Source organism: Columba livia, chromosome 9 (genome assembly GCF_036013475.1).
Source record: "Columba livia isolate bColLiv1 breed racing homer chromosome 9, bColLiv1.pat.W.v2, whole genome shotgun sequence".
Lineage (NCBI taxonomy): Eukaryota > Metazoa > Chordata > Aves > Columbiformes > Columbidae > Columba > Columba livia.
Window position 1 is genome coordinate 12,152,363 of NC_088610.1, and position 27,996 is coordinate 12,180,358.

At 38.5% G+C, this 27,996-nt stretch overlaps 1 long non-coding RNA gene across 1 annotated transcript in view; it reads right to left on the reverse strand.

Moving 5' to 3' along the window:
* Positions 1 to 1,813: 1,813 nt before the first annotated feature.
* Positions 1,814 to 27,996, reverse strand: part of LOC110365914 (uncharacterized) — a 48,886-nt gene continuing 22,703 nt past the window's right edge. Inside the window, exons 2-3 of the long non-coding RNA XR_002425843.2 lie at positions 2,215 to 2,301; positions 1,814 to 2,033 (exon numbers count right to left, since the gene is read on the reverse strand). This is a non-coding gene — a long non-coding RNA (uncharacterized LOC110365914). The remainder of the gene's footprint in view (positions 2,034 to 2,214; positions 2,302 to 27,996) is intronic.

Here is a 27,996-nt window from a genome sequence, read left to right on the forward strand (position 1 = left end):
ACTGGGTAAGGAGAAGGACAGAGGCTGCTCTCTCAGCGCGTGAAAGGCCAGAGAAAGCCCTTATGTACAAGCTCTCCCCAGGCACCTCTTCCCAGCAGGGCTGCTGGCCCTGGGTCCCTGGGTGCACGTCCCATACCCACCCGCACATCACCCCGCAACGTGTCAAGTCAGCTAACAGACACATCACCTCCCATCTCTCGCTTCCACTCTCTCTTTTTCCTTGACCTGGTACACATTTCATCCGAGACTTTCAAAGACCTTTAATTATTCTATTAATGTAAACCCATAAATCTTCCAGAGCAGCATTTCATTAGGCAAACACCAATATATGGTATGGTACACAGATGTAAACAGAGGCACCAAGAGCTAAATAGGTAGCAAATCACCCAAAGCCCTAACAAAAGCTAAAGCAGAATTGTTCAGTCTTGCTTTTCAGGGCTTTTCTAGGGGAATTTTATTATTTTTAAACAAACAAACAAACAAACATGGGAACAACTTGTGGCAGTAGATTACCAGGTTACTAGAGCACACCCCCATTTACATCACCATAACAAGTCTCTCCTGTGAGCCTTTACCAGGTTACAGTTACACTAGTGAGGAAAAACATTAAAAATCTTCAACTCTCTTAACAACCAGTGTTGTATAGTCATTTATATATTTCAACAAATGTAAAAGCAGATTTTTCTTGTTGTTGAGAAACTGAGTGGAAGAGAGAAAATATAGTTTTGTCCAACTAGGGTAGAAAAAGACTAAGGGAAACAAACCTCCTGACTCACACTTGAGTGATGATAGGTGTAATGTACAGATAGTGGGACCTATAGCTTGTTTTATCTCTCATAAGGTGCTTGGAAGAGTTGATCAGGGATGTGCAAGCTGATGGAGGTAGAAGTACAAAGGGAAGTACAAGATTCAAAGCAGGTCTTAAACATGGGTACAGAGAAGGCAGAGGCAAGGAGAGGAGGAGGCAGTGAGATCTTCCTGAGCAAAGTGGAAGGGTTGGAAGAGACCAGACAGGCTGGGAATAAATTCTTTAGGGCTTGCTCAACTAGAAAATATGCCCTTGTGAAGGGCTATTTCACACCCTATTTTCTAAAGAGGAAACCAAAATCACAGCACAGCAACTGGGTATCTTCTGGTTGAATTTTGAGGACTGAAGGTGAAGGGCATTGAACTCTCAACACCTTTTTCTCTGACAAAAAAAAGAATAACAAACAACAAAACCAAAACAGAAAACAGTGGCAAGTAGTTTAAGGTTGAGCCCAGGACATATTCTTCACAATTCTTGTATCAGACAGACATGTTTACAGAAAAGCAAAATACCATTCCTGAGAAATTGGTACAAATGGAAGAACAGTTTTATTCCTTAATGGCAGTGTTGGATGTCGAGCAATCTGGAAATTCTGTAGAGATTCCAAAGACAGCACCTGTCTGTGAAACACGATGCATTAGTGTTAGTGTGACTAACAGGGTTCCAACCCAGAATGCTTCTCCCAAAACTGAGAAGTTTAGTGCACAAAAATATTGGGGTTTGTTTTCAAATCAAACAAATCCTTGATTTATTCTCTGAAGCAACATATGTGATTTTGGAATACGCAATCTCATCTTTAATCACTGTTCAAATGGCTACAAAAGCAAGGGCAGATGCTCCCATCTGCTATGTTTTGCTGGGTGGAACAGAACAAGCCAGAGCCCCAAAAACAGATTGGCAGATGCAGCACCTCTACTACACCTATGAGGGTCTCTGGGAAAGGCAGCCCCTTCCCAACACATGCACCTCACATACTGCTGTACCAAACTAACATATGTGCACACATATACGCTGCTCACCTCAAGCAATGGCCATTTTGAGGAGAGAGGACCTATGGAGAGAAAGGATGGAGCTGGGGAGCAGCTGTTCTATACAGCATGATGCTTTCTGCAGTATGTAGTTTTCAGCTGGAAATCTGTATAGTTGTTTCAGCTTAGGAAAATGGGAGATCAGCCCTTCACCTTCAGTCCCACTGGAGAAAGCACTACTGGGAGCAAGACAGGCTCTGGAGGAGACATGAAGGGAACAGGAACATAGACATAGGGGAGCGCTCTGCATGTCTGGAGGGTAAGTCATATACATTTTTGAAGTGATCATTAATTTGGTATTCGCACGCTGAGAAGCAGATTTATCCTTCTAGCCAGTAAGTTATCAACATAATCCTCACCACTGCAATATCCGCATACCTTAAGAGCTTTAAACTGGGCATCCAGATGATCGAGTTCACGAAGTTTAGGTGCACGGCTGATGGCTTCACACTCACTCAGTCTTTCCTATGGGTGGAAGCTCAAAGGTAACATCGTTGCACATATGAGTTCTACCTTTCAGAATGAAGGTGATTTGTCACCACTAGCCTCAGGGGTATTTCAAATACCTTTCCTTTACTTGTGGTGATTAAACAAGATTGAAGGTATCTTCCAGTCCCTTCCAATGCCTACATCTTTTCCTGGGGCATTTATATAGAAGGGGAGACGCTGTAATGCAGGTAGTAGCTAATACATCTCACAAGGACAACATAAAGTCTATTATTAATAGAAATTTAGCCTTCCCCAGCTTGTAATTGTAGTCCTTTGTTACCAGGAGGGTCTTGCCACATTAACACTCAACCAGAACCGCCTCACTAAAATTTATGCAAAATAATGGAAAATAATTCTGTGGTTTACTGTCCAAAAGTAAAGAGAGGAGACTTCCACACCTAATGTAATCATCTCCGCTTCTGTGAGACAGAGAAAATGAAGGTGCCCTAAACATGACAAACAGAAAAGGATATGTACAAAAATAGGGGGGAAAGAGCTGCATAATAAAGCTGTCTTTTGTAACTGTGCAAGGGAGACTGAAAAAGCTGAAAATGAATTGCAGCAAGGATGACTTTGAAAAGAAATTGTCAGCTTGCTTAGCTCCCAAATTCACACCCTCATGCACCATCTTTAGATAAAAAGCAAAATGCAGATGCCCAGGAGTTTTGAGGCAGAGGATAAGACATTTATGCTTTTTTCTGGCTTTGTTACTTATTCACTCTATGATTGTAGCTTAAAGTTTCATAACTGGAGGACTTATATTAATAAGAAAATATAATTACGCATATGAAATATCAGTGATAAATTATTGGCAAATATATAAAAGACAGTGCAACTTTAGACCTCAAACTTTATAAAAATGGCTTGGTTTTCGAAAGTGCTGGCCAGCTGAAGACTTCCTGACATCACGGAAAAGTGAGGGACATCTTATCTCAAAAACAGTGCCTGACAGTTTCTTGAGGTGCTCACACTTAAACTTCAGTTTTCATTTTCTCTTTCTTTCTTTTGACTATAAACATTTATTCACCATCTTTGAAGAGTCTGTACTAATATCCAAGAGAAATCCTGTAATGACTCTAATAGAAGCAGGCATGGTTCCAAAGATATTCTAAGTTTTTTTCTTGAACAGAATCAAAGATCAGTCTGGAGTAATTGAATGGTTGAAATATTAAGGTGCTAAAATTTCAAGGAAAATGATAAACTACTAGTGTAGAAAATTAGAAATCTCATTTGAATTATTTTAATCCATTCTGAGATTATTTTTAATATCAAAGCAGATGTTATCAACAGTTAAATTAACATCTTCAGCAAGCTTACAGGGAACCTCAAACAGTCATTGAATCATTGTTAAAAAGATGCTCTACAAATACAATGGAATACATATGACATACTATGAGAAGACATTCCTGCATTTAGTGGCTACTGTTTTAATGATGTGAGGATATTTTCTTCCTTCTTTAGGTGTGAAGGGGCCCTTACTGAATACCAGGAAAAGAATAAATGAAACCATTAAAATACAGAAAACACAAATATTCTAGTGTTGGGATCCTGGGTCACCCTGAGGTGATTTGTCTTTTTCACCCTATTTCAGTGATTTAGCAACTGCTTTTATTTCCCACATTAGTATTAGGATTCAGAGATGACATATTCACACATTATATATGTCTCTTCTTTAGACTGATGCAACCCACAGCATTAAAGAACAACACTGTCCTTAGGTCAACTGTGTCACAAAGTTAAATTTCTGTATAAAACAGTAGAGATGGGGGGAGGAAATAAAAGTTTTTGGGAGCCTGATTTGTCTCCTATGTAATCAGAAATCTGAATTCACCCATTGTAGATTTCAGGCATTGAAACCTGGTATCCAGAAACAAACCACAAACATGACTATTTTGCCAGCAAGGCGAATGGACATTTTCACAGGATTTTGAAAAGCTTTGACCCTGTTTCCATCACGACTGCAGGCAGCACCTCTTCCACCAGACACAGCTTTATGAGTAGTCCAAGTCAGCACTTATCATCATTAATAAAAACATAACACTAAAAAATCTAGGGTCTTGTTCTGATATTTTAATATGTTTAGATTTAGTAATACAGCCAAATTCATCGCTAGGCCACTCTCCATCATCTTTGATAAGTCATGGGAAATGGGAGAGGTGCCTGAGGACTGGAGGAAAGCAAATGTCACTCCAGTCTTCAAAAAGGGCAAGAAAGAGGACCTGGTTAACTATAGACCCATCAGCCTCACCTCCATCCCTGGAAAGGAGATGGAACAACTTACCTTTGGTGCCATCTCAAGGCATATCAAGGATAAGAGGGTCATGAGGGGCAGTCAACATGGCTTCACCAAAGGGAAGTCGTGCTTAACCAACGTCATAGCCTTTTATGAAGATATAACCAGGTGGATAGATGATGGCAAAGCAGTGGATGTGGTCTATCTTGATTTCAGTAAAGCATTTGACACAGTCTCCCACAGCATCCTTGCTGCTAAACTGAGGAAGTGTGGTCTGGACGATCAGGTAGTGAGGTGCACTGTGAACTGGCTGAAGGGAAGAAGCCAGAGTTGTGGTCAATGGGGCAGAGTCTAGTTGGAGGCCTGTATCTAGTGGAGTGCCTCAGGGGTCGGTACTGGGACCAGTACTATTCAATATATTCATCAACAACTTGGACAAGGGACTAGAGTGCACTGTCAGCAAGTTTGCTGATGACACCAAACTGGGAGGAGTGGCTGATATGCCGGAAGGCTGTGCTGCCATCCAGTGAGACCTGGACAGGCTGGAGAGTTGGATGGGGAAAAAATTAATGAAATATAACAAGGGCAAATGTAGAGTCTTGCATCTAGGCAAGAACAACCCCAGGGGAGGGGCGTTGAACTTGATCTCTTTCTAGATCCCTTCCAACCCCTAGCATTCTGTGATTCTGTAAATGCATACCCATGTCCCACATCTCTACAAGCACAGCTTGATACCACGAATATTCAAGCATGGAGCATGATCCTGTGACATGCTGGTGTTTTACCTATCTGGTTCTCTCAAAGTACCAGTTTGTTAATAAACAAACCTAAAACTCGAGATCAAATTTCATCTCACTGAAATATTTTGCATCCTTGTTTTAAAATCACATACCTTAAAACTGAAACTGGCCAGTAGCTAAACTATTTCCCCTTCTTCACTAATGATTAACAAGTTGAGATGCTCAGCAGTGAATATCATATAGAATAAAGATGTTACAAAACTATGCAAGAGGTAATGGATAGAAAACTCAGTCTCCTGTCTGCATTCCTTGTCACACACCCAAACACTGTCTAGCATTAAGTACATATTTAAATGATGCAGATGTAAGTAAATCTCAACTCATATTAATAACTCCAATATGAGTTTGACATGACTTCTCTGTGGGTAGTTTGAGGACTTTAAGATACATCTATTCCAGATACTTCAAATATCTTAACACTCTCCTGGAATAAAGCAGTGCTATCACTTAAAGGAAAAAAAAAAAAAAAAAAAGTCTCCAAAAATCCAGTTACCATCATAAGAAAGGGAGGAAGCCATGGTGATTATGCAGTCACTTCTAGAGACCACCAGTATGATGTACATATAGCACAGAATATAGTACTCAAAACCAAGGCATGAAATAGCTACCCACATTGAAAATGTTATACAACATTCTTTAGCCTTTTCCCTACTTTCTTAAACATTTTCAGTTGTCAAAAGTCTTATTTCCATATCTGAGACTACTAGGTCTGCTGGATGTAAAGGAGTTGTGATTATCCTTAAAGTGTATCTGACATTGCTATTAATGCTTTAAACTTGCTACTAGTGCATTTTTTGTAGTTTCATCCTTTTAGCAAAACTGACACATGTAAAAGCTTTAAAAATTCAAAGTATTAATCTCCAAAAGCATATGTGTGGTGATTACTTAACCAATAGGATGTTTTTTCAGTTCCTCTACAAGTTGGCTCAGTAACAGTACAATATTAATAATGCTTTAGCTTATACTTTTACAACCTGTTCTCCATTGCTCCCATCTGTCGATAGACTAAAATTGTGTTTACAGAATCACTCATTTTCTAACTTTTTTTTAAATTCATCTGAGACAACTCATAACCATTTTTTTTTTTCCCTAAACAGACTCCAGAACTTGAGGCTCAGCTTGGTTTTCAGAGATGTTGATATAATTGTAAAGTATCTCCATTGATTTGAAAAACATTATTCTGGTTTCATCCTGTAACAAATGAGAAAATAATTTTCTTCTCATTCCTATTCCAACTAAATACAAGCCTTTAGATTTCAGTTCACTATCTTTCTTCCAGAACTACAATGTCAGGCAACCCTAGGCTCTGTTACATTAGTAGGTATATGTTAAACAACTGGCAATACTTGATAGGAAAAACCACAGCCAGTAGTGATCTGCATTTCAAACTTGAATCCTCTGGGATGCCCAAATGGTCGAGCAAGGAAACAATTACAGTGCTGGGTGATATCCACTAGTTTTGGATAATCTACCACCTTCAGTGCCGTATCACCCTCCCATCCACCAACACACCAAAACCCCAGACACATAGCTCTGTGCAGAGGCCACTGTAATGGTACTGTTTTATACGTGATGTGGTCAGAAACAGGGAAATGGAGAAGTCTGTCCTCTTCGGGATCCTGAGCTCTCACTGAATCCTGCATGCAGCAGGTGGGAGATCAGCATAAATAAATTAAATCTTCACAAATGGCTCTCAGAGCTATAAATCAGGCCACTGTTTTCACTCCCATTCAACAGACTTGTTGGAATAAACTCTGGTTTAAAAATTGTTCAAGGACCTCAAGATTTGGCCCCAAATCAATGTGTATATAAATGACTTCATTTACAACTATGTATTTATGCCAGATTTAATGTCAACAGCCTAACGGTGCGTTGGATTTCATTTATAGGATTTATTAATTTTTATCTAATGAACAATTTCACAAGGCAATTTAGATGATTACAACTGTGAAATGTTTGCAGTGAGGACCAGATCTTGCCAGCCTCGCTTGCCTGTAGTGCCACTTATATTAAAAGTAATTGAAAACAATTGTACTTTAAACGCACCAAAACAAATAAGTTCAAAAACAGTCTACATGAGAAAAGGAAGTAGATATTTCAGTCAATTCTGAGCCACATGTTGTCTCCATACAGACAGGCACAGCTGAGCTTTCCGGAGCCGAAAACTCCAGGAATAAGCACAGCACGCTGACACGAAGACCATTTGGTATTAATTGCCAACGTGTTGTTTTGGCTACAACAGATTGTCCCTGTGACAAACCCCCCCACTTATTACAGTAGGAGCAGAATGAGGTCAAAGCTAAATATCTTACAATCTCACTTTGTCAAGAAATTTGAAAATTAAAGCAGCAATATACTACAGTGAACTGAAGCATAGCTTGCTTACCAAGAGGGTCATCTGCTGAGTAACATCTTTGTTTATTTTTTTATTTTTGGTATTAGGGTGTTGCTTTCATCTGATCTTGGAATTACACTACAAAGGTTCTCATTTATAATTAATGACATTTTAAATATATTTTTTTGCATAGGTGGCCAGAATCTTCCCAGCACCAGTGCCTAAAAACAATTTCCAGCATTGCGTTCAGTATACTTCGAACTCCCCTTCACCCTTCACCCAGCAATAATTATATTTCTTTTGTGTGCTTCAGAAAACAGAGATTGCTTGCCATAAAATTAACTTGACATGATTCAAAGAGAAATGCAAAGCATTTTATAAGAAGTCTGTGAGAGAGCGAGCTGTGATTGTGAACAGAGGCTTAAATGAGAACGGGGAAGACTTGTGCTTTCAGCTGGGGGAAGCTTCATTGCAAATTATGTTTTGTTTCCTTTCCTTGCTGCAGCACAATGACAACTTTGGCAGACAGTGTTGTTTAGAATCGAAAAGGCTTTTTAGTTTAAAGTGCTTCAGGAACACATCTAGCTGCAGTGTATGATGTAGGAACTACTTCTTTAGCTGTATTCTGCTAAATGTAGTTTGTAATTGAAATACCTTTCAGTCCATGCATAGGAAAATCTGGTTTTGTCTACTTCTGCATTGCTGAGCTGCTCATGCAGTGGGTTGTACTAAGGACATGCATTTTATATTGCGTGTTACCATGCGTTTTAATAACATGCATATTGTTGTCAATTATTTTTATGGAAATTGGCTGTCCCGCCTCTGAGTGGACAACTAAAACCACAAGGTCTTTATGTCATTTAAACCTCCTTCCAAAAAGAAAGAACAAATAAGGTCACTCCGAGCTGTTGGTTTTCAAGTTTTGTCTCGTTGCAAGGGTTGCAACTTCACATCTATTACAACACTGTAAGGTTTTGCTTGAAAATGTTATACTCTTGTCACTGTGGGCCTGGTGTGCATTGTAGCTGTTACCCATGTTACAGCTTTTGCTTAGTTTGAAAAAGTGTTGGTTTTGTTGTTTGTTGTCATTCTTGTTTGGTTTTTTTGTTTGTTTGTTTGTATTTTTGTGGGGGTTTTGTGGCTTTTGTTTGAATTGTGGTGTTGTTTGTTCGGGGTTTTTTGGTGATGGTTTTGTTTGGTTGGTTTTCATGTCAGAACCGTACACTTTGAGACAGATCCTGATTTCAATTACATTGCATAATACCCAGAGTAAAGCCATTTGCTTGAGTGGAATTATACTAGATGACACAAGCATGGCTGAGATTAGACTGTGGCTGATTATGGGATCTGCAAACCAAATGGTGCGCTTCCTGGCTCAAGCATCAGTCACTGCCAATAAAGATGTTGCAGCTCTAAATTCTATTAGTTCAGAATGCAGGAACAACCTCATGCTGCAGATAAGAGACGGGAAAACACTAGACTTCTAAACCACTAAATACGGTCAACTAAACCATAACAGAGCTTGGTTTTCTTCGCACAAGCATTACCAGTTCTACCAGTAGGATATAAAACACAAAAATGAAGAAATCTCCAGAGCAAACCAAATGTCCAGATAAAGTCTCCAGGAAGAATAGAGGCTGTATTTTTCCCAGATTTGGCCACTGGGTTCCTCGTGTTCCAGGATGTATAATATAATCCTATAGACTACCGATAAAGTCCCTCAGTGTGGGTGGACATCACTGCCCCCACCTTGTGTCAATCCTTCAGATCCACCATGTATCATCAACTCCGTGACTGCAGCCTTGCAGCCACTGTTTATTTACATCCGTAATAACACTTGGCCCTAGTAGCAAACCATCCTAACCAACAATTCCTTGTTACCATGTTGAGTGCAGGGTATCACAAGATATCCTGGTGCTGTTCATGCTTGAAGTGTTTCTACACCTTCACCATTAATAGCTTTGATTTAAGAGCCCATATACTAGGTGTTTCAAAAAGATGGACCAAATTTATATATATACTGCTTTGAAATTGGGTCCATCTTTTTGAAACACCCTGTAGGACATGATTTAAAAGGTCAACCAGAAGTTTCAATCCAAGCTACTGTGGTGCTTCAGCTATTTTGCTGTTCTCTGAAAAAAGCCCTTTGAGAGCTGGTGCTGCCTGGTATAGGGTGAAGGAAGAGCTGCTCTATATAGGCCTCTGCATCAGAGACTGTTATTTAACTATCAGTGAATTAACACCCCATTTGGAAGAAAAAAAAAAGACAAAAATCTCACCTATAAGAGCATTGGACACAGTAGAGATGGGATAGATTTAAAAAGAACTGTGAGAAGGAAACAAAAGTTACACTCTTTGACTTTGCTTTGAAAATTTAAAAATATCTTCTGCATGAACAAGAGTCTCCTGGGTGCCAGCTTCAGAAGTAACTTCAAGAAAATTCTCATGTCATTTGTGGTTGATGTAATGTAAGAATCCTTTCTTACAGTCTTTCAGTGAGATACAGGGTGGAAAACTGGACTCCCACTCACAGGCAGATTTTTTTCCCCTTTGCACACTTATCAAAGAATATGTCTTTTCCTCTTAGAATAATAAGAGTCTAGTCACAGAAACTCTGCAAGCAGAGCCTCCATTTCCCCACCAGTGAAACAAGGGCAATATCTAGAGTGTTTCAAAAGACTCATTAGTAAGTAGTTATAAACACTAAATTTAAACAAACTTATGCAAATCCTGAATGTTAATTCCGTAAGAATTATGTCGGGTCACACTTCACAAGGTGTTTTTCTAGCACGTGATTTTTTTTTTTTTCCCCACATTATTGAAAATGTGTAGGTTGGCCATGTAATTCTGGGTTTGTAATTGAGCCTGTAATCAGATGCAAAAGACCAAATGATCCTGACAAGCTTCTGCAGTGCCTCTGAACTAATTTCTTCCCAGGACTGAGCTGCCAATTTTCTTTTTTAAACAATTTTCAATAAAATACCCGATGAGTACTTTTGCCATGGCATGGTTCACATTTTTCTCCCTGTCTCACAGTCTTAAGAAACCTCTATATACATCTGAGCTCTGCTAACTAACTGAGAAAGATAGCCTGCTGTTCTTACTCAGCCAAAAATTGCAGAATGTCAGGGATACAGCAGGAAGAACATTTGGCTGCTTCTGTCACTCCCAACAAAATCTCTAACATTTTGTTTTATTTAATAGCTTCACTTTTCATGAGATGATTCAAACCCCTATAGGGGACCTACATTAGTCTGCTGACATTTTTCTGCTAGTATAATTATTATGTCCTTCTACAGTCTGCTTTTCATCTGTGCAGAATTTCACCCTGGCACAGAAGAGTTTAGTTAAAGACCTCAAGGTGGAAAACTGGAGAAGACAGAATAGATCTTCAGCATAAGGTAAGGTGGAGGGCAACTTATTTGGCATAACTGTGCATGCGCTGGGATGCATGGCAACTGGTGGCATCAAGCAGCAGATGGACAATGCAACTGAGAAGAAAGAAACTTCCTACACTAAAAAAAAAAAAGAAAAAAAAATATATATACACGCACACATATATATACACATAAATATACACATACACAGAGGGGGTGAGGGGAGAGGCTTGTTTGTCTTTCCTTTACACTCCACCAGGCAAAATAACTTGCAGGTTTCAGCCACTTAAACCATAGCAGGAATGTGGATATTTTTGACACAGTACATACTGCAGTATATCACACCATTAATCACAAATAATAACAATTTTATTTGATTACTCCTTGTGAAGGCCTACCCTACTGGTTTGTATTCAAAATAAACAAGTTTGGGGTTTTTTTGAAAAGGAAATAGACCTCACTGAAAATCTTTTTGAGAAAGAAATAGACCTACTGCTACATGGTTAGAGGTTGAGGCAGTTGGTGGGTTTGGGTTTGTTGTTGTGGTTTGGTTTTGTTTGTTTGGTTGGGGGGTGTTTGTTTATTGTTTTGTTGAGGGATTTTTTTGTGGGGTGTTTGGTTTGGTTCGTTTTTGGTTTTTTTTAAGACAATCATATCTAGACTTATCTGTACTTTTAAGCTGAGGTTACAGCTAGCCCCCTGAAAACATGTCTTTTTGTTGCTAAGCAGGTGCAGATTTGAAATCAGAATAGTGCACTTAGGCTAAAAAGAAAGCAAATCCACCTCCTCAGATTTAAGACAATATTGCCTTGGTAACAGGTAACACATGTGAAGTACATGCTTAATTAAGGCTTCCAGTTATAACAGCGACAAAACAGAAATGAAAATGAGAAGCACTGTAGCAAAATATAGACAGTCCTTAATAGTCAGATAGCTTAAAATGCATTGGTATAAACCATTAACAACTGAGAAGACAACTGTGTAGGTCAGATGGCAACAATTAACAAAAGTCTGGAAAACTTAGTGGATGGAGCGTTCTCAACACCAGGAGAATTCGGAGAGCTCATGCCCTGTTCACTGCCGAGTGACAGGAGAAGCAAGGGGACAAGACAATTAAGTTATCTGAAGCTATTTTAAAGGAAGAATGCAATTGCATCCACAGTTATTAAACTGTGCACTGTCGCTGCATACAGGGGTTATACAAAACTGAAGAAGGCACAGGTATTGGTGATGAACAGCATTCATTCATCCTTCCTCTGAAGGCACCTGCCTCACTTGGAAAAAGTGTGAGAGATATGAGCAGAAGGCTACACATTGTGGAGCTGGAAAAACTGAAACAGGGTCTCTTCAGCACAACAAGCAACTAGTTCGACAGCAAGAAACAAAATAGGGAAGCAAGCATATATGTAACAGTAGATGAAACAGATCCAGTTTAACACAGTGGGGCATACAGCTCCCTTAAATTAAAGGCTGAAGAAGAGGCCAGTGAGTTTTCCAGGAGTGTTAAAATCTGGACAACACTGCAATAAAAAAAGGACTTTGAAAATCTAAAAGCATATATAACCTCCAAAAAGGAGGAATGCCTATCTTCACCAGTCACATTGCTGCATATTAGAATCCCATCATATTTGTAGCAGAGAGATTTGTGACTCACAATAAACTTAATTAACAAATAAGTAACTTTTTTAAAGTTCCATCTGATTAAATGGGAAGCTTTGAAATAGAAAATATTTCCATTTATGACACACAATGTCTACCCCAAACTAGAAGAGGTGGATTGATCTTTTAAAATTATTATTTTTTTGTTACAGAAGTGTTAAATTGGATTTCACATATCATTTATGACAAATATGATTGCGTTCCTGTGTAGATGACTAACATTAGGCATATCTACCAGACCATTCAAACATCCTTTCCTACAAACCCATTTGTGTAGCAGAAAGCTGAATCTCATGCCACAGCAGTGCCAGCTGACAGCCTAGTGCTGACAAGCCAAAGAAAATTCTGCACTTCCATTCCCTGTTCAGGCATGTTTGAGTTCACATATTGCACTGACGCATGTGAGCAGTGCCAATGCAATTATGGACGGAAAGGATTTTTATGTATGTAAAGCGTAAACAGCACAAGGAGCAGCATAGTCGCTTAACACATACCTATAACTAAGTGTTCTAACCCAGTTTGGGGGAAGAGTACTAAAAAAGTCAAAGCAGAAAATATTCGCAAAATATTCACAGTCAAGCTGCTTGTATGGTGAAATATTGAACTAGATGCCTAAAGTTTTGCAGATTTTGACTCAGGGCTTTTGTTATTTCCTGAAAGGGGTGAAGATAAATTCTTGCCAGATTCACAGAAATCTGAACAGGATCAATTGGTTTTTGCAGAGATCTCTGGTAGCATGTGGCAGTAGGCATTACTCGTAACTCTGGGGTTAAGCTAAATTTGACCCAGTAACCTACAGTTGAAAGACAGGATCAATCAATCTAGTCACAAATCTTTTAAGACAAGCAGCTCGTTTCAGACGTTTAAAGAGAGTCTCAGTGATAAAATATCAGCCATATCATCTTAGTCTGGACTATTTATATAACTGTACAGCAGAGCTTTTCAGTAGATACAGAAATCTGGTTATTGATCATTTGTAATGCTTAATTCAATTCTGAGAGGAAATGGCTTACATTTCATGGATACATTTAATTAAAAGACAGTTTATTCATTTTGCATTTTGTAAATGCTTTGGCAGAGAGATATCAATGTAAGCTCTTGGGGCAATATGAGGAATTGGAAGATTTGTTACCTGTTTCCAGCAAAATGTGACCAAAATGATGTTAGTACCCTATGATTTCCTAATGTAATTAATAGAACCACAGGCAAAAAGGGAAAGAATGGACCCAGAAAAGCCATCGTGTGTATCTCCTTGCCTTAAGGGAGGCTCAAATATGCTTCTGTTGCACCTGACATAAAATTGTCTTAATCAATCCTGAAAGATCTCTAATGACACTTTACAGCCACCTTAGATAATCTACTCCAATAATGCTCTATCTCCATCATTAGAAAGTTTGTGTTTGGTTTTTTTATTAATGTCTAGTCTGAGTCTTTCTTGCTGCAGTTTATGCTGGTTACAATCTGTCCTACCACCTGAAATACAGAAAACAGTTCGGACCTTGTTTTTCTACAAGATCCTTCAAGTTTTCAGAAGCTATGTGTCCCCCATCAGGTTTCCGTTCCTCCATCCTCTAAACTACTTTCAGTCTGTGTCGTTCAGTCAGTTGTTATATATCTTGGTCACCCAGCTCTAATCATTTCTGCTGTTGGTCTGTATCTTGCTTTAAGTGCCATGCCCTAAACTGGACATTATATATTCAGCTAAGATTTTACCAGCAGGAGGGTTACTTGTATGAGATAACTGTAAGCTGTGCACGTCACGTCAAAGCCTTGACTGTTCTGCTTCTTTTGTGCCATGGGGTGATCTTGGTCACTCCCTGTTTGGCTTCTGACCCAACGTAACTCCTACCTCTGTCACTGAAGACAAGTTGTCCCCCATTTTGAAGTGAACCATTGATAACAACTCTTAGTGCATTAATACAACTCATCGTGCACTCCAGCAACCATAGCTCCAGCATTTCCCTACCTGGCATGTGAGAACACCACAAAAACAGGCTTGTCCTCAATGAAGCTCTGACAGTATCTAACACCTGCAGCTTCTTGCCTGTCCACAAAACATGCTGCTCTGTTGTAAAAGAAAATTAGACTAATTCAATGTGATGTGTTCCCAAGTAAACACAGGCTAGCAGTTATATATTTTGTTGCTATTTAGAGTTGAGTATTTCAATAACTTTTTTCAGAGTCAAGGCTGACCTGCACCATTTCTGAAGACAGACACCGCATTTGTCTTTTGTCTGTTTTCTGGTACCTCATTCACCTTCTGCTGGTTTGTTACACCTGGTGACTAATGGCTCAAACATTGCTACAGACCATTTGTTTGCTGTCCTTGATCAAAGTTCAGCAGCCCCAGCTGATCCCAAAGGTTCTAATCTCTTGAATCTATTAAATCATTTTCCCCTTCCTCCCTCCTTCCTTTTCCAAAGATTGCAGATGCCAAATGATGGAGTCCAAAGTATCGCTCTTTCTCTTTTTGTTTTTTTTTGCCTGACCTTCCTGAACAAGATATATCCCTTTTCTATCAACATTCCATCATGGCCCATCGAGGCTCTGCTATGGTAAGACAAAATCTTGGTATGTATTAAAAATTCTGCAGATAAATCTTGTGCAGGCAGCTAAATCAGATAATCAGGCACTAGCACTGGACTTGCTAGATCAGATGTGGAAAGGAAGAAGCTGAGAGGAAAAGGTTTGGAAGTTGTAGAGTATTTCCTAAGGACTGTGAAGAGGAAACAAACATCTCATGCATGTAGAATATTGGAATGACACAAGCCATGTTGCACAGCACTGGCCAGCAAAAGATTGTCACTTTGGTGACTAGAAAGGTGTGCAGAGCCCTGTGGCCATGTGCCAGCATAAAAATAACATCTTTCACTACAGCCAAAAAGAGAACCTACATGAAGTTACGTGTAGAACTGGGCACTGCGGAACAGGAGCCTTAGCAGACGCACTGTGACATACAGTTGTGCCACACAACAGTTATTCAAACTTCAGCTTTTACTTCAATTTTCTAAGCATTGCCCTGTTTCAAATGTGGCCTTGGAGATTTATAACGACATTTATGAAGAATCACTGTCTATTTAAGAGTTCCAGTACAGAGAGATTATTAATGATTAATAAATTTGCTTTACAGTTTTAGCTCATATCCACAAAAGCAACAATAACTATTTTATGCATACACATATGTTTATAAGCTTAGCCAGGAGCCAACAATGAATAAGGCCCTGACCTACACTTCACACATTCACACAGGATTAGGGTCCTTTTTTCCCCTCTCACAGTTTCTATATTTTATGACTTTTTCTGTTTTAATAGCATAGCTGTAAAGTGTCTCAGGACTTTGTAGAAAAACCACTATCAACATTCATGCTATTAAAAGCATTACAGGTTACTGTAAAATATCTTTACACCGCTACTCTCGCTCTTTAAAAGTTTAAATCAGGGATGTCAAACTCATTTTCACCGGGGGCCGCATCAGCCTCACAGTTGCCTTCAAAGGGCAAATAACTGAAATTAATTGTTTAAATGAATGGTGTTCACATGTTCAGAGTCACTGGGACATCAAATCTGGCAAGTAGTGACAGATCAAGCAGCCACAGCTGAGAAAAATCACCTCATCTTCTCCTTTTTCCTTGAAGTGAGAGAATAGCAAGTGGTGGGAACCCTGTTTGGAGAGAAATGCTTGTAGATCTATGCAGAGACAAGCTTATTATCTTTGTCCCTTCTGTAACCTGTATTCCAAAGTATTATGGAACGTAAAGTCACATAAAGATCTACTACCATGTACATGTTCTGGTTTTGCTGCAATTGGGCAAGGGATTTTATGCTGAATATATTACTCTATAGATTACAAGGAAGCAGAAAAGTCTATGCTTTTTCTCTGGCCTTACAAAGAGAGAAACCTAGATGAAAACTTTTTAAGGCTTTATATGGATGGTCTTATAGCAGCTGTAAGGAAGGGAGATTTTGTGAAGAAAATAAACTTAAGATCGGGAGTCATCTCCTGGAAAATGTGTAGGGAGGTGAACTGTCTACCAGTTCATAACACACTGGCACACGTATATCTAAGAGGAAGTTAATCCCATAAATACATTTTTAAGTCACTACATCTGAACACTTAGTTTACTTCTATGCTCAGCCACTATTTACTTCATAAATACGAGGGATTGGGAAAAGCAGGTCAACATAAATTATTCTTCAATCTATAACCACATCAAAAAGTAGACCAACATATATTCTTAGCTTTACATACATTTTAGGTTAGTTACCTCAGCAATTTGATGGCCATGTATTTGCGGGCTATCAACTGTTTCTCCTGATATTTTTGTTCTTTCAAAAAGAAACAGTAACTGACAGGAGCTTAACAGAGGAAAGTGTCTCCTTCATAACTGTAGCACAAGGGGGACAGAGTTGTTAAAGTCAGCTTCAATTTGCTTGATATCTGGAATCAAAGAAATAAAATATAGCCTACAATCCATGGTTGTTTCTGTTACATCAGAAAAGCTGTATTTTTTCCATTTGGAAAGGTAATTGTTGATATGGTCACTTGCAAGATTCAAATTCTATTCTCTGTCAAAAGACCCAATGTTCCTTCCACTGAAGTCAGTTGTAGAACTAAAAATAAACTATTATTGTTTCTATAGAGTGTCTTTATTTCATCTCTGGTCTCATGGATAAACAGGAAAAAAACTCACCTTCTTTCCAGTATTTGAAACAGTAGTAGAAAATGCTAAACTTTATCCGATCATTTTCAGTCTGTATGTGAAATAACCTCACCTTGAAAACTGCATCAAAACCAACCACTACTAACACGCTACTCCAATGTGCTTTTGTTCCAGAGGGAAAGCATATGTTTCTAACTACTAATAATTAACTGATTTATATATATATTGCCACCCCTAATCTGAGTGTACAGCTACTGTTACATGTTTCAAAGCAAACGAAGAAGATGAAACCATGTTAGGACAACTGTTTGCAGTAAGCTAACTCTTGCAGCAACATGTTTTTCTGGCCAGCAGAAGCTACTTCTTTGTGGGGATACCAGAGGAACATGTTCCATTAGCTCTGCATTAATCAAGCCTTACTTTTGTTTCCATTTTGCCAGTTTGCCTGCCTTTTTAATGATCTGCACTTGGAGATAAAGGTCTACAAATTTCCAAGTCCTCCATACAGGTATCTGCAGCATATTCAGTTGATAGCTGTGCATGAGCTTTCATATGCCAAAAATATTGCCTGCTGTTTTCAACTATTTCATTTAGGCCAATAAAAGCTTTTACTTCTCCCCACAAACCTTGCCTGGAAAGAAATCCTGGAAGATGAGAGTCAGAACTTTGACTTGCCCTCCTTACTTCAGCAGATGACTTATATTCAGGGAGTTCATGCATATTAAATAATATAGTTCAAATGTTAACCTAAAAGCAGACTAGGATTTCCTCCTTCTCTTAAGTTTGATCCCTTGTATATTTTTGTCTGGTTTTCAGGGGACCGGAGTTTATACAGAAATTTCAAATCTCCTTGCATTGATTTGTCCTGTAGAAGAAATAAATCCCAGAGTCCATTCCAAAAATCCCTTAAGCCCAAGATCTTTCACAAATTGAGAAAGATTAAGTTTATTTGTATACAAAGGAACTGGTAAACCTGAAAGAAGGAAGATATGGTCTGGATGGTTTTCCTGAAGCCATAAATTGTATTTCAGAGACTCTATATGAAAATTGCAGATATCCCTCCAAGCACTAGTTTTCCTATAGAAATACAAACTAGAAAGTCCCACTAAAACAAAACTTCTTTGACCCTCTGTTCTTGTTTTAAACTTTCTGCAAAAAATTCAATATATGAAAAGGAACACTGTGAGATTCTCTCAAAAACATGGAAAATGAGGAAAAAACATAGTACTGAAAAAGAAATACAGTCTGTATAGCCACTGCAATGTGCAAAAGAATTATATTAGTCTTGAGAAAGCCATTTCATGAGGAAATGTGAAACACTTTATTAGACATAAAAATATATCATACTACTTGTCCATCTTTTGCTCCTGCTGGAAGAGCCCTTCCACTTCACCAATTTCAAAGGATTCTTTCTTAAGCAATTCTTATTTCTCCATTTTTTCCTCCTTTCTGTTGCCAGCAAAGCACTGCTATCATATTTTCAAAGTCTGCTTTGAGAACACATGTTCCTTATTGGCCAGACTTTTTAACAAGAAGGAAGATGGCAAAGAGAAGTACTGTTTAAAGCATGGGAAACTGCAGAAAGAAAAGATACACAGAACCCTTCTTCAGCTAGCAGAAAAGAATCATCCGTTTTACTGAAAAATTACTACATGAAATTTGTGATCTCTGTTACACAGAATATTAATCTGAAAAGTCAAAATAGTTTCTCTTTACCTGAAAGAGAATCTGTGGCTCAGCAAATACTTTCAAGATACAACATGCCCACTAATTCTTTTCTGCATGACTTCTGGTCAACTATTTGGTTCTGTCTTTCCTGCTGGCCCGTTCTTAGCAAGAGTGCTGATCTCCATGCCAATACCTTCTGGAGAGCCTGGCATGGGGATTCCTCAGAATAATTAATCACTTTTCAGAACAGATTTTGAATAAGCATTTCATCTGCATCCACGACTGAGATACTCCACATCAGTTACAAACCAAACACTTCAATAAGAAATTAAACACACTTTACCATTAATTAATTACCGCGACATAAATACTGTCCTTTCAGCACACCAGAGAGAGACTACAAGTACAGAACATGCCATAAAGATAAATCACACAGTTAACCCTGTAACTTCAGTAAAAACACAGATGTTATTAGTGTTCATCTGACAAACTTCCTGGAAGGAATTTTTAAAATGTTTAAGCTTATGACATTTGTGACATCAAAGGCAAACTATCACAACTGCAGGGAAAGTAAATGGGAGGAACTGACAAAGCTTGTCTACAATTCATATTAATTCTAGATAGTATAAAAGGAGATTAATTACCTGGAACAAACAGATATAGATGTCTGAAAGGAGGAGACTTTGCTAGGAGATGCCTAAACAGACAAGCAGTTGAATAAGAATACAAAGCAAGAGGTATGACACATATACTATAAAGAAACCCATTACACTTGTGTATATATTTCAGTGACAGACCAAAAAAAAAAAAAAAGGAGGGGGGAAAAAAGCACAAATCTACAAATCATGTCAGGTGTTACTGAATTAGTCTGAGAATTCAGAAGGGAAAAAATGAAGTAAAAAACACCAAAAAAAAAAAAAAAAAAAAATCTCTTGTTTTGTCCCCTCAGCATCTCTCCACAGCCAATAAAGGACAGACAGGTCAACAAATGTCTCAATTTTTATTCTAAACTGATGCACCAGGTACTACTGGTTTCCACCAGCAAATTGAAGATATGAATTTATAGGCCCTGTGTCCTTACTGGTCTATTCTGAACCTTTTCCCTTCATCAAGCAGCTATGCATATGTATCCTTTCTGTCCAAACTCAAGTCACAGATTAATTAAAAGGACAGATCACCTGTCTGTTCTTCAGGAGAAAAAACAAACCAACCAACCAACCCAAAAACCACCACCACAACACCACCAAACAAAACAAAACAAAATAAATAAAAACCAGTCCAAATAATTTAGGAACAGAAACCCGGTCCTAGATGTTTTATTAAGGCAAAGCTTCTGCTGAGTTCAGGTAGGCTGTGGCAGCCTGATCTCTTTCTGGCTCAGTTGCAGCTTTATATGCCAGCCTGGAGAAGGGAGAACTGCCTATTTCACCAGCAGGAACAGTCCCAGGAAACACAATACAATCACAATCCCAAGAAGCATTGTTCTTCTGAGACACACTTTTCCCTTCACTTCTTCCTTCTGTGGTTGGGAAGAGCAATTTGTTGTTGCCTTGTATTATAAGAATTCATTTTCTTCTTGGCACAAAATCAATTATTCTGTCCAAAAGGAGGGGAGACAGAGTTAAGATTCCTCATACTTTTTACTAAGAAGTACAGCCACCAGCTTATCTTGCTTTCTTACTTTGCCTCTGGACCTGAAGAAGTCAAAGGGAGTACAAACACAAGGTCAAAGGAACCTGCAGGAGCATTTCCTTTTATTTGTGAGTTGTGTGAATTGTGATCAAAGCCTGAAAGAATGAGAAAAGAAAGGCAGAAATGAAATCTAATACCAGTCCATTTGCAGGATACACTGTTGTCACTACCCCATTTTATGGATGTGCACGAGGGGAAAGATGGGAAGAAATGCAACATACGTTTTTAAAAATCAGGGTCTTCAGACTTTTAATCGTAATTCCTGATGAGCTTAAAATTAATCCTATGTATTAACAACAAGTGATCGGCATGATTTAGCAGTGCCCATTGTTTGTCTCAGAAACCACAGACAAATGTACATAGCCTTAATTCCAGTTATGCCTCCATGCTTACTGTCACCCATACACTGGGCTCCCACAACAGCACAAAGCCAGACAATGGGAAATACTAGTTTAAGGGTCCAAAATCAAATTAGTTGCTCATAGGCCTATAATCATCATTTAAAAAAAAAAAATTAGAAAGAGATGAGATAAAAAGCTCAAGTTTCTGATGAAATCAGGAACATCAGCTGAGCCTCCAGCTCTCCTGTCTTTATTTCTGAACTGTGTTTCAGTTTCACTTCACAGCCTGCCTGAGTCATACCAAACCCAGAATTTCTTTAGACTAAGACTACACCCAAGCTGCTATGCTGAAGTCTTATTCAATGAGATTCAAAGCAAAAATGTTTCTGGTTAATGGTTCAGAAAACAATTAGACTAAAAATAGTCTCTCCCAAATCTCATCTGTTGGCACAGCAACAGCCTACACTTCTACCACCCCTCAGACGACATCACACTACAGCCCGTCCTTCCCAGTCTTTCCCTGTGAGGGGCTTTTTCCCCTCACTAGCTCAAATAAACAGTTACCCAAGCAGAATGGACTTCCCAGATATTCATTTCCAGTCCTTGCCTGCTGATGACTTCTACACTGTTACTGCTAAAAGGACACCACAAGAGCCTGTGCTGCTCAGCGGTCACTCTGGTGGACCTTACTGTGGGTACATCTGCACATGCACATTACAATACCTGCACTTTGTACAAATTTACTGGAAGAGGGAGGAGATTAAAAGGACTTTAGACACCCTCTCGTCTTTGCCAATTTTCTCACTGTAGCTCCCCTCTACAGGTTTTAGGGAATGCATTGAAGTGATGGCATTGAGATGGACACAAGTAATGCCAGACCTGCCACGACCAGTCTGCTTCTCCATTCAGATGAGTTCATGGTTCCCAACTGGCCATTATTGACTTGAATCAAACTTCACTGAATCAGTATCACTACTAAAACAAAAACAAAGAAAAGTATCACTACTAAACTAAAACAAAACTTTAAAAATGGTGGTTAGATTCTTTTATCACTTCAGAAGTAAAGATTTTAAAGCCTTGCCTACGTGATATTCATATGGACATTATTCTTGTGAAGACTCCTGCTGCAGTAGGGATTTTGTACAAAAAGGACACTGATGTTCAGAAAACAGTAGTAATGCTGAATGTTCCTGCTGCAGCACCAGACAAGCACCTTAATATACTGGTGAGAGCAAGAAATTAAAAAGTGACTGACTCTAAAGTACCTCATCCTTGCTCAAATTCCTCCCTCCTCCAAGCTTTTTTGCTTTCTACAGCATAACTCCCCTGATGCTGTTCCTGGATACCTCTGTGTGTGTATATATATATCTCTATAGGCATCTGGGGAAAAAAGATGAGATGCTGTGTTTGTAAGAGATAAAGCTCTGATTTCAAGCTTGCTTTCAATTCTACTAGAGATTTGGCCCCACTATATGTGTTTTAAGTATGAAGAACTGTATCTCCCTGTTAAAATGCACAACAGCTTTTAATGAACATATAATGGCCAATATGGTGCCCAGTTACAATTCTTAGTATTATACTGCATACATGACAGTTCACTGCTAATGCAAACCATCTGGTTTCTGAAAGGCAAATATGACTGAAAACAATTGTCTACTACTTTTATTTGAACTGATTTCAAATGACTTTTTGTATGTGAGAATGGCCAGTCATGTCAAAAGGGACTTTGACAGGATAATAAATAGTGTACCTATAAATAGACTTTGATCCATGAGCAGAGAAAATGTCTCCAACAATTTCTTAGTGCAATGACAGTGAAATAATGAGAATGAAATCCAGACTGAGCATCATTCACTATGTTGCTTAACTCCAAGTACTTAAACAGTTGCTTGTGAACCAATTTATTCATTATCTATTATGGATAGAGTTGGAAGCAGCAAGATAGGTCTGTAAATAATAAACTGAGTGGGCTTGCTCACTTTCTTTCTTATATAGCAGGATAACATTTGTTTTCTAGTACTCTGATGGAAAGGTTCCAAGACACAGTGATAAATTGAGCATATAGGTGATAGGGCCCTGGTATTACATGAGCAGCCAGTTTAAAAATTTTTGGAGATACACCAGCAACACATCCCATCAGAGGCTGCTGCTGCCATTTCTGCATTTGCATAAGCCAGGCTGTCTCACAAACTGCTGCTCCTGTTCCTACAGCTTTCCCAAGCCAAACTCCTTCAATCTGTTGCAGTTTTGAAGGCCAAACCCCTTCAATCTGTTGGTGCTGTTTCCAAGTGTGGCTGATGCTCCAGCAGTTGCCCAAACCAAGCTCTGGAGCAGTCTTTTGCTGTTTATTCTTAGCGTGCTCAGCTCTGATCCTGACTAGCTTTAGCCACCTAACAAGAACCCTAAATTAGGAGCCCACTCACCTCAGACCCCTCTCTATTCAAACAGGAAGAAAGAGCCAACACTAAAGGTTTGTTCAAATCCCAGCTAAGCTGAATAAGTGAGGTACCAAAAGGAGCTGGGATGAATCACATCCCAAGCCTTCTTCTAGGCTCCATGAAGGATCCTCTATTAAATCATGTAATCCAAATTCAAAACATGCAATTCTAAGATGGTACAATTCTAACACAATACACTTGTAGTAATCTATTTACATAATATTGAATTATATCTGTACTTTTTCATTATTGAAATTTCATTTGTTTCTCTATGCAGGAGGATTTGGAAGGAGGACAAGAGCTCCATGTAGTACCGCCACAGTGTGCCATGCAATCCCTACCACACTACCAAGGACAAGCAGGTCTACAGCACACCCCTTGTGTGTTCCACTGTCATACCCATCTCCTCACAATGCTTTAAAAAGTTTCATTAACCTCATCCACTGATTTTGGTACCTTCCTGACTTCTCTCTACAGAAACAGCAAGCAAAGGCAGTGCTCTATAGGAAGACCTCCAGCAGCCCTTTTCCCTTCATAGTCAAGACATGGGAGGAAGAAGGAAAGTGTGTATTATACCTAAGCTGGGATGATTTTACAGCAACTGCCCTGTTTCCCTTGCCAGCTCTAGATTTAAACTTCTGCTGGCTTAGTGCCTGCAACGATGTTGGCTACCTTGAACTACAACAGGTGAAGACATAGCCTACAGTAAGTTTATGTCTTGTTAACATAAGCCATACTGGAAAGGGGCCAACAATGTCCCTCAGCCAGGATTACCTTTTGCAATTCCAAAAATGTCAGCAGAACAAACCACAGCAATCGAACTGACGGCACCTGCCCGCTTCTGCCGCACCTCATCATCTCTGGGAGAGAGACATACGGGTCAGCTAGGAGGCCAGAGAGCAAGCGCCTCAAAAGATGAAGACATTTTTCCCTGGATCTTTACTTGCAGGATTCTATATGCAAAATTATTTTACTCTGTATCTTGAAAGGCACATGTCATATTCAAACAAAGAGTTATAGCAGGTCATATACTCCTCACCAGCATGTTCCCACTTCTGTCTGCATATACTTGACAAGTGTGTTGATTATAGCTGCCTGTTCGTCACCCTCGGAGATGTGCTTTACTGTTGCTGCTTATTTCACAAGGCAACACAATGTAAACACTTTGAAACTCAAAGCAGGCTTTAATTAAAAAGGAAGATGTCAATTTGTGATGATTATCAAAATATCGGCTAGACAGCTTGAAAATAATACAAGTAAATTGGCTTTAGAATCAAACTGAAAATATTCCACCTGAAGCACCACTGAGGTTAACAGCAGGCATAGCTTTAACAGAGATCCAGTCTCTGTGCTTGTCATGAAATATGTCCCTTATCACCATGATCTGTTTTAAGTGTCAAAAACATATGTAGAAAATTGGCAAAGAAAGGTTTGGGCCTTGAACTAATTTTTTTTTTCTCATTTTCTAAATTCTTCCTAAAAAACAATGGAGTATTATAAATACTGCTACAGATGTGAGAAAACAATAACATTTTATTGTTGTAAATGTTTACGTATTTTTTGATCATACCACCAGACCTAGCATTTTTCATCTTCACAAAGCTTTAGAAACAATACGCAGTAATGATCAATCATTATTGTACAACCCTTCAATACCAAAAATAGCAAATAGCTTTTCCATTGCTTTCATGTTTTTATCCTAAAAAGTTGTTCTTTCTAATGTTGTGATAATCTAGCAGGCTGCAATAATTGGTACTGTATCTTTATCTGTCACATGACCAGGATCATTTGGGCACCAAGTGTGCAACTTTTAGCTTATCTTTCTCAATTAATGACCGATTTGTGACTATCTAGAAATCTCTTTCTCTTACTATGGTTATTCTGTTGTATCTATTTTCAAAATGCACAGCCAAGTCTTGAAACAATAAATAGCTATACAAACACACAAACTTCCTACTAAAATAAAAAGGCTTCCCTGAGTTTGGTTCATATTCCCATCCCCTGACAAATAATATATTGCATTTTTTTGTATTAATAAGTATATCCTGGCACAATATTTAATAAATATTCATTTTCATCTGGTTCACGAAGAACGTGTTTAATCCCCTGGAGACTTAATACACTATGTAAGAGAGAAACCAGAGCTGATCCTAAGGCGTACAGCACATTAACCTGGACTCATCTTCTGAACAGTTAGCACTCAGAAAAGCAGCAAGTGCTCCTGAAGACCGTGAAGTACTTCGATGCAAATGCAAAATACATACGTGAGAACAGTGCTAGCATAACTGCAAATTCATTTATGTTAAGAGAGGTTCAGAATGCTAAACACCTTTATTGGAAACAAATGATGTTTTTTCTATTCTCTGAGGTTGTATTATATGTCTCTTGTCAAGTTGTTGCTGAGATACCATGTTATCCAAATGCTTATATTGTGATTTATAAAAGAAAAGGAAGAATTCTGCATGTATTATTGCAGATTATCTACCCACTCCTTTGCTACTTGCCCCTGTTGTTTACGGCAGTGTTCCAGCACAATCAGGTATGGAAGGCTGCAAACATTTCACTTGGCTGTATTCACCCCTAAACTTCAGAACTCAAACAGCAACAACTGCTTAATTTAATGCTGCATAAGGGTTGAGTAACTTCAGTGCATGCGGTTTTAATTATTCAAATAATGTTTTTTTTAGAAGAAAAACCCAAATGACATCCCTGCAAAAAGCTTGCTTGGAAAGTTAATTAGTACTACAACAACAGAACAGAGACCACCCAACCTCATTAAAGGAAAACTTTGATCAAAAAAAAGCTTCACAAGCCAACAGTGAAGTTAGAAGAAGCAAACTGTCAGCCAAGATATCAAAATCAGAAACCTTAAAAAAAAACCCCACCAAACCACAAAAAACCCAACAGAAAACCTCACCAGAGTTTCCCCAATCCATCTGCTCCACTTTTTTTCTTTTTAAAACCACACCAGCATCACAGCTGGAACATTCCTTTAAATCTATCAAATATATGATATATTTTGCATCAGTCTCAGAAGCTGCAGACATATTACTTCAGCACGCTAGAGGGCAAGTTTTCCGTATTTACCATATAGACATACGTCCACTATATTTCCTACCAACTGAATAGCAAAACAGGTGAAATTTAACTTACATATGTGACAGATATTGGATATGTCTATAAAAAACAGGGCAAAGACATTTCCTCACAAGTATCACTAGTTCATCCACACACAATCACTTGACAAAAAATAAAGAGAACGGCAATTTGTAATTTTTAGAAATGGAAGAAGAAATGTTCCACTCCTAGCTATAGCAAAAGGTGGAATAAAAAGGAATAACTCTGGAAAAATATTTGCCTGTGTATCTTAGAATTGCTCCTATCTCAATACTAATAGTACAGCATTTCTGAACTTCCAACATGTTCTTCAATCATGAATACAGATCATTAACACCAAATAATTAATGCCTTGAGTTCTGTAATAACAGATGTAAAAATTACCTCCTCCATGAAAACAACTTACTCATATCATCAGGAGCAGACTGTGAAGTATATCAGGATGCTGTCTTTATTTTTTTTTTTTAATTAAGTGACCAGCCCAATATCAAAAGATTGGTTACTTTCTCAGTTCCACAGGTCCAGAAACAGCTCCAGTCATCAGAGGAACAGTTACTCTGTCTGTAGTCTGGCAGTGACTACGCAGTGACTCCCACATGCACAGGGAAGGGAGGGATCCTGAACAGTGTTACACCTATTTTGTTTAGGAAGGAAGAATATACATCCAAACTCTGATACAGAGGCCAGAAAGAAGATTTTTGCTTCCTAATCTATCAGTCACTTAAGCCAAATAGGTAAGGATTCACACTGTTAGAGACTGTTACACTACTGTTCAAACATTTTATGAAGACTATCATATTGTCCTCTAGAAAAGAATCAGAGCACCCCAGTCTATTGGAACCAGATGTGCTAACCAATTCAAAGCTCCTCTCTCACACATAAATCAGTAAAAATACTTAACACAAAAAAAACCCCACAAAACTTGGCAATGAAAGCACCTGAACAATATTATCTGCTAACAACAAGTGATCTTACTGCCCAAGGCAGTCTTAAACAGCAAGAGCTGAACTGCTGACTAACCATGATCAATAATACATCAAAAAAGGCATGGTAGATCTTTAAAATCCATAGTGCTTATTTGAATGGGGTTTTAGGGTCATCAAAAGCAACATGACCCAAATTGTATTTACTTCTCTCTGAATTAATCTGAAAATAGCTTCTATATATACTGACTTCATCCTTATAATTTTTGGCCATTAAATGGGATATTATAAAAATCAAGTTAGATAATTATATTCCTTGTTGCTATTATGTACACACTGCACTCCTGCGGCTCTTTGTAGGTTTTTCTCATCTTTTACCACTGGAGAATATATCCATCAAAAATTGTTCAGTTTTGCTGAAGCTTCT